General features: G+C 39.5%; 1 pseudogene; it reads left to right on the plus strand.

Annotated features, from left to right (window-relative positions):
- The first annotated feature begins 476 nt into the window (after positions 1 to 476).
- LOC119258507 (small kinetochore-associated protein-like) lies at positions 477 to 1,749 on the plus strand (annotated as a pseudogene).
- Positions 1,750 to 7,959: the final 6,210 nt, after the last annotated feature.

The following is a 7,959-nucleotide window of genomic DNA, read 5'->3' on the forward strand; positions in this document are numbered from 1 at the left end:
AAAAAAAAAAAAAAAAAAAAAAGTTAAGAAAAAAAAAAACCAAAAGCATTTTTTTAATCCTTCATGCTCAATAAAGACTGTGCAGACATAAAATCCCTCATTTAAATGACTGCAGTTTTAATATAAAATGTATTATACAGGAAAAGATTTTATTACCATTAAATGCTTGCTGTAATCCAACAACGGAGGAAACTGACCTTGATTCTGAATCTTTTGCCATTTCCCCCCTTTATTATCCTTACTGTTATTTACTGAACATATTTTCATTATTCCCTTCCTTTTTGGAAAAGTAATAATTTTTCCCCAGGTGGTTAGCAAATGTGCATTGTTTTCTCAAGACAATCCAACAGACTGTTTTGCAAAGAAATGCTAATACAAGAATAGAGACTCTGGAGACCTAAGAAGCTCAATCCTAGAAAATAATAATGGAGACAAGCTTTCCCTGTTCTTCCAGACTCCATTTGAGGGGGGTAAAAATGACATTCAGAGAGCAAGCAGTAAGGCAAAAGGTAGGTGAAAGATGATAAACTAACCTTTTTGAAAGTTATACATAGGGAGTCCTTAGGGGGAGAAAAAGAGACCAAAATCATCTAAAACAGTAAAAACATCATTAATGGGTGCAACACCAGAACATTAACTATGACATCACTAAGGTGATATATACCTGTATCAGTCAAGGTCCCAGGAATAAACAAACTTCACACTCAAAATGAGCCATGCTAACTTACCAAAATGTGAGCCGTGTTCAGGAAGCACCCAGGACTAGCAACGGCAGGGAGCTGTTGCCTAGTGCTACCACCTCCAAAGCCCAGAAGGCTAAGGGAGGGAGCAGTTATGAAAACCCAGAGGGGAGCTGCATACAGAGGCCATCTGACAGGATCTGAGGCCTTCAAGAAAGAAAACTGGGGAAATAAACACTCCAGTCTCAGTTCCCTCCACTGCCCTCCAGTGCCTGGTTTGTGTTTCACATTGGCCAACTGTACGTCAAAGATCAAGGATGATCACTGAAATGATCAAGATAGGTAAGTTTGGTGACAGTTGCTGCTGAGCATCTTGAAGGCAAGCGCAGTAGGCACCTGGTTAAGATGTGCTGCCTGGTTAAGATGACTAGCAGGCTTCAAACAGTGCTAGGTATCCATCCAGGCCACTGACACACAAACTTGAGCCATTTCTAAGAGTCTACTACCTGTGAAGTCCAAAAAACTGATGTTTCCCGATTTCCTCATTTAGGTGGTTCACATATGGCTACAAAAAGGCCCAAAATAACATGAGAGAATGAGTGTGTGAAAATTTCAGACATCAACATCAGGAAGAAAACCAGTGAGGAAGCAGAAATCAGAGGAAGAACTCAAGAATAAGAAGAGTTCTTGGAGGTCCCTAGTCAGTACTTGCACCAGAATTTGACTAAAACTCAGAAAGAACTGAAAGACCTGAACCAAAAGGTGGAGCTGCAGGAGAAATTTCAGGACAGCTGTTTGGGATTTTGGAGAAGGAGGACCTCACCTAGTTCTCAGCAATGAGACCCTGGCATCACAACAAGAATTCACCATGGATCACATGGACACTGTGTTGCTATTAGAAACTTTGCAAGTTGAGTTGAATCCTTTTAACAAAATTGCCAAAAACTACATGGTCTTAAAAGTTAATTCGAAGATGGAAGAAGAGAGAGCCTGGTCCTGGAACAGTGAACCCTATGTAATGATTTTGCAACAGCCTTTGGAAGAAATGGAGCAACTGTTAGAAATGTGATTAAAAGCAAGTAGTAGCCAGGTGGCTCCTCACTGGGAATAAACTCTCAGAGGAAGCCACTTAAGACAGCTGCATCTTGGTCATGATCTTCTAGGATTCACCATCCCTGGAATGAAAGCAGTCTCTGCATTAGATGAAGGACCATTTATGCTGGAATTGCGGGTCCTCCTTGAACCAAGTGTTTCCAACCATCAGATAGGTTGACTCCTGAACCTCACATGCTGAAATATACAAGAGGGGAGCCTGAAAGCTTGGCTCAACCTCCTAACAAAATGGCACACCACTAGAATTAGGAGACTAACCCAGGCACAGTCAGGGGATCCAAGAGTCACATTCAGGTGTGCCAGAAGAAACCCTTAGACTTGTACATTGGTGCACAGGTGCTCCACAGGAGACCTCATTGAGGGGCCATGCTGTCCCTTTCTAACGTGGAACATTCTGTCCCATCCTGGTTAGGCTTCTATCTCATTGTAAATTATGAACTTGATGTTAGTTGAAATGGCTTAGTAAGTGGGGTGAAGGTATAGCTAACAATAACACCTACCTGAAGCAATACACCTTAGGGCTTTAAATCACTTGTGTTCCTTTTTCCTATTAAGTGCTGCTGTTAAAATAAACATTTCTATTGAATAAAAAAGAAAAAAGACAAGATAGGTCAGTCTGCCAAGTCTCTGAACAGAGTAGAGAAGGCTGTATTGTGGATCTGGACAAATAAACAGAAGTCATCAACATATAATAGCCAAAGAGTTCAACAAACAAGCAAGAAGAAAGTAAAAATCAGTCAACACAGAATTTCACAGTAATAATGGTAAATATGCATGAGCCTCTATTGTTAAACAGGTCTAGATTCAGTTAGAAACCAGTTCGATCAATAAGACTGTGTGATGTTGAAAATTCCACACATTGAAATAAATAAATTAAAAATAACTTCTACACAATGAGTCTCAGTCTTTCCCCTGTAAAATGGGGATAATACCACACACCTACATTATCAGTGGTACCTAAGACAGAACCAAACATTTAGTAGACTCTCAATAACTTCTGGTTCTTGCACCCTAGGACCTGCAATTCCTTAATTGAACTATTTACAAAGAAAAGGAGAAGACTCGAGTCACACTTCTTTGTGTGACACACAAATCCTTGTAGAAACAGATTCCCAGCACCCATTGGGAGAATTAAGGACACCCTTTCCCCCTATTACTGTCTATGATTTTGCCCAGCAACCTGTGACCAGACAGTGGCCAAAGTCAACCCTGTGAAAGATTGGCTCTGACCTCACCTGCTCTCTGGTTCCCTCCACAGGCAGCTGCCCGCTAAGGTGTCTGAGTTCCCAAAGATGTCAAGTCACCAAGGTACAGTGGGACCTGCAGACCACCTTTGTCCTCTTGGCTACTATCTTCTGTTGATTTCACATTGAATCAGAAACATGAGAACACTGTAAGGGGACCCAGGTTATGCACAAATCCCTTGTAAGAACCTAACGTTGGTTTCTTTTTTTAAAGAACAATACCTGTTTCTCTTTGTCTTCCGAGAGACTCTATATCACATTTCTCAGGGCCATCCCCCCACCCCCCCCGCACAAAGATCACTAGCACTCCAGTTTTCATGAGACACGAGGAAAGAAACTTTACAGCTTTTCTGCACTAAAATGTAATAACTTTCTCCACACGGCTGCACAAAGGATTTCTCTGGGAACAAGGGACCAAGTTTCACAGTTGCATAAATATAAACTAAAGTAGAAATCCATCTTTGAGTCTGCAGGCACAGTCAACATTCCCATTTTTCAAGAGTCTCAAGGTCATTCTTCACTATGTGTTCTTTCGCCTCAGCTTTAAAGTTAAGTTAGTTTAATAATTCATGACATAATACCCATTAAAATATGAGTATTTTCTACTAAAGGAAACAGCTTTTTTTTCCTTCATGGTGGAAGAAGCCCAGATGAGCCCCTGCATAGGAAAGCAGAGGCGCTCTGCAATAGTAACTGATGAAGTTTCAGAGAGAGGCTTGCAATTTCGTCTGTCGCTGCACACAACCAGTTTTATCATGAAAAGCCAGCACCATATGCCAGAGGAGACAGGTTAAGCCTCTTAAATGTTCCTGACAACAATGAGCTTTCAGTTGTAAAAAGTAAACATCTGCCTCCTGGGGAAATAATCCACAAAACAATGAAGACAGTTATTTGTTTGTTTGATTGATCATGACTGTAGTTGGGGCTGGGGAGTCTCAGACAGTCCATGACATGTCAAAATACAAATAGTTTCTTAAACATTTTTAAGACTGTATTGAAACCTTCTTTGGAAGACATCAAAGGGTAGTCCTGCATGCTATAGATACTCATAAGGAAGAGTTGATGATTTCAAAGATTAAGAAAGAGAAGATCAGAATTCAGTCACGGATTCTACCACTCCCAGCTATGAGAGCAAATTATTTAACATGGGCAAATTATTTAACTTCTCCAAACCGTGTTTTCCACATCTGAAAATGAGGGTCAAAATGAAATCTATTCGACTAAGTCAAAGCATTATTATGAGACAGCAGTGATTTATGACTTGAGAAGTACTTTGTAAACTGTACAGCAAAACAAATGTTAAGGTGGTAGCTGGTATTAAACAGACAAAAGGGACATTTGGCTCAACATTTTTAAAAGTCAATAGGCAGAAGATTTATTACCTAGATGGAGAAAAGAAACTTCCTCTTACTTATGGCTCTTCCCTGGAAATAAACGACCACAGGCCCCCTTATCTCAATATGTCTGACTGTGCAGGTGACTATGATCACTTGACTGTCACCTAGGAAAAGGGAGAACTGTAGTTATCACTAATATACCTGTGATCGTCATCGTCACCAACACGTATGGCTTGCAAAGGTCCTTTCAGACATTTTAAAATTTCATGTTCATACAAGCTGTAAAAAGGTATGCTTAGTTTTATTTTAAAAGGAGAACACTGAGGTTTAAAGAGACTCTAGACTATGCATAGATTGCATGGACAGTATAAAAATCCACACTAACAAAGAGAGAAAATAGTAATGATTATCCCCGCTTTCCTTGTGCCCCTCTGATCCCTGTCCCCCTGTAGCTTTCTCTGTTACTTGTTTGTCTTTCTTCCCTACCCAGAGATAGATTCTTGAGGAAGGGCCTGTATCATAATAACCTTTGAACTCCTAATCGATACTTAACAAAAAACTAGTATATAGTGGGCACTGAAGATATGATGAGTAAATAAGAAAAGAAAGTGAAAAGCAAGTAGAAGAAGAAAATGAGTGTTTTTCCTCTTTTTTTCCCCTAACTTGTACAAAAGTCTCTGTGAAATTCCTTAGGCTGTGGGAGCAGTTCCCTCTCTTGGGCTCAATTATGTTGTCTACAGTTAGTTGGAAAGAAGCAAGTGAGTGCAAGCAAGACTCAGGGAGTCTCCAGGCAGGTACAGCTGGCCAGGGAGGTGGTGCAGAAATGGGGAATACAGAAAAATGCCTCCAGAAACCATCCTAGAATCCACTGAGGGAAATGTGTGCCAGAGTCTGACCAAACCTATTTATTGTATCTGAACCCAGACTGCACAAGGCTTTATTAGCTAATATAAGCAGCCTGAATAGGAAGTTGGATAAGTAGTCTCAGTCCAACAAGTGTTCTATGACTCACATCTTCAAGCAGATAATTGAAAATATCCTATAATTGAGGACACTTCTAGAGGAGCAGAATGAGCCATCTTGAGCAAGCCATTTTTTAATATTTTTTTTTGCATGAAAGTCTGTTTCAGACATTTACAAACTGTCATTGGTTTATCCTTTTGCCCTTAATTCAGAACTGGGTACTCTTCCCAACTTCACCAACACTCCACGAACACTCTATCTCCCAGCTTCAAAATGCTGGTCATTTGTTTTTTGTTTGTCTTTAATTTGCTACATCAAATATATACAAAAGTAGAAGACTTCCTATAATACATCCTCAAGCTCTCATAACCTAGTTTCAACAATTATCTCATGGCTAGTTTTTTCTCACTTAAACCCCCACCCTCATCCCTATATTTGATAGTTTTGAATCAAATCCCAGACATTATATCATTCCAGCCATAAATATTTTAGTATGTATCTCCCAAGATATGGAGCCTTTTAAAAAACATTTCTGGCACCATTTTTAATCTTCTCCTCCATTCTTCACATCCAATTAATCAATAACTCACAATAGTTCTTTTTCTATCATGGCATTTCCCTTTTGTTTGTATTTCTGCAAACCTCATTCTGATTTTAATTCCCAGCTTAGGAGTCGGAAAAGGCTTCCTACTCGGTGTCTTGGCTATATGCATCTCCTCCCTACAAGCCTCTTGTGTTAAGCAGCCATTATCATTGTCCACTAACCCCCTCTCATTATCCCTTGTTCAAGAAACCACTGCGGGGACTTTTGTTTCCAGTAACTGATATCAGACACTGACAAAACAACTTAAACTGTACAAAACAAATGTGGAAAACATTTTCACAAATTATTAAAAAAAAATCACAAAACTGAGATCTTCAGAGAAAGAAAGTTCACAAGATGAGCCCCAACTCTCCTCAAGGGAATAATCCCCCTGACTGGGTGGCAGTAAGTCACAGACTAAGCAGAACATAGAACTCCTGGTAGATTGAGTAGGCACAAATCAGAGTTTGGGGCAACTGATGTGGGTAGATTAACGAGGTAGGGCACAAAATGTGAGGGAACTCAGAAGGCCCTCAGCAGTGCCTGTGGAGAGCTCTGCAAGTGCTCTTACCCAAGGACTGAACAAGAAGTGTATAGCAAGAGTTTAAGTAAGTATATGAGGATGCAGCAAGTAGAAGGATGAGAGCCAGACAAAAATACTAAAGTTAAGCAGTGCTGGGAATGTTGTCAGTAAGGGCAGAGAACAGGGCAAACCTCTGTTCACACTCCAGGTATCCAGCTGAGACACCAGGAAGACCACTCCTCTGTAGTAAGACCATGCCCCAGAGGAAGGCTTGCAGCAGACCTGCCAAACAAAGTCTAAAATCAAGCCTTCACAAAGCTGCAATGCCAGAAAAAATAGAGGTTGTAGATTGAGTTCAGTCTCAAAGGGGCTTTGAAAATATGTTGGGGTTTTCACATATATTCCCTGTAGCACATAAAGCTGTAGTACCATAGTCTATATAAAGTTATATATTCAAGGTAATCTACCAGGATTCCCACTAGCTACTGAAGCAAAAATCAGTAATACAAAATAATCTAGTCTCCACACTGATTCACCCACAACATCCAGGATGCAATCAAAATTGCTAGATCACACACACATACACACACACACACACATACACACACTCAGACTGTATGGCTAGTAAAAAACAAATAAAAATGTAGAAGTAGAAATCAACCTGGAGGAGATATGTGTAATTTCTCAGACAAAGAAGTTATTATAAATATATTCAAAGAATGAAATGAAGATATGCCCAAGTCATTAAGGGAAAACATGGTTTAATGAATGAGAAGAAATAGGAAATGAGAACTAGAAAGTGGGAGTGTATAGATGAAAATGGGAAGCAGTTGAGAGTTGCCCCCTACGCCTGATAACTACATTGTCCCCTAATGCAAAGTAGGGGCAATTCCTCTCTAGGACTTTGGGTCTTACTAGGAAAGACTTCATCCACTTAAAAGACTACCTCATGGTTAACAACAGGCTACAGAATATAGATTTTGGAGTAGAAATCTCTACCATCCCATCCTCAAACAGACCATACCTGGCTCAGCTGATGTAGGAGCCCAGACTTGATTCCAGCTTTCAGATTTCCACAATCTTCAATTTATCAGAAACTCCTTTTCATTATACTATATGAGATAAATAAGAATTACTTTATTTTCTTATATTTTATTGCATATAGGCATGTATTCTACTGTGTATTATTTATATCTTCAATTATGTTTTATTATAATGTGTTAAAATTATGTATGTGCCAGGTTACCTTCTGATATATTACATATTATTGTACCAACTATCATTAATCACAGCATTTTCTATCTCAGGCTTGGGGAAAAACAAGCCTGTAACTGAAAATGGGCAGAGAATGAAACAGTCCCAAGAGCAGGCATAGTGAACAGAGACAAAGAGAATCTTAATTCTTAGAAACTATGCCTTTTAGCGGGTCAGCATAACAGGCAAGGAATAATATTATGATTAGTAATAAGTAACTCAAAACTTGAAGCAAAAATAATAGAATGCATTCAACAAATAC

Source organism: Talpa occidentalis, unplaced genomic scaffold (genome assembly GCF_014898055.3).
Source record: "Talpa occidentalis isolate TD23 unplaced genomic scaffold, MPIMG_talOcc4v2.1 talOcc4.5, whole genome shotgun sequence".
In the NCBI taxonomy this organism is placed as follows: Eukaryota; Metazoa; Chordata; class Mammalia; order Eulipotyphla; family Talpidae; genus Talpa; species Talpa occidentalis.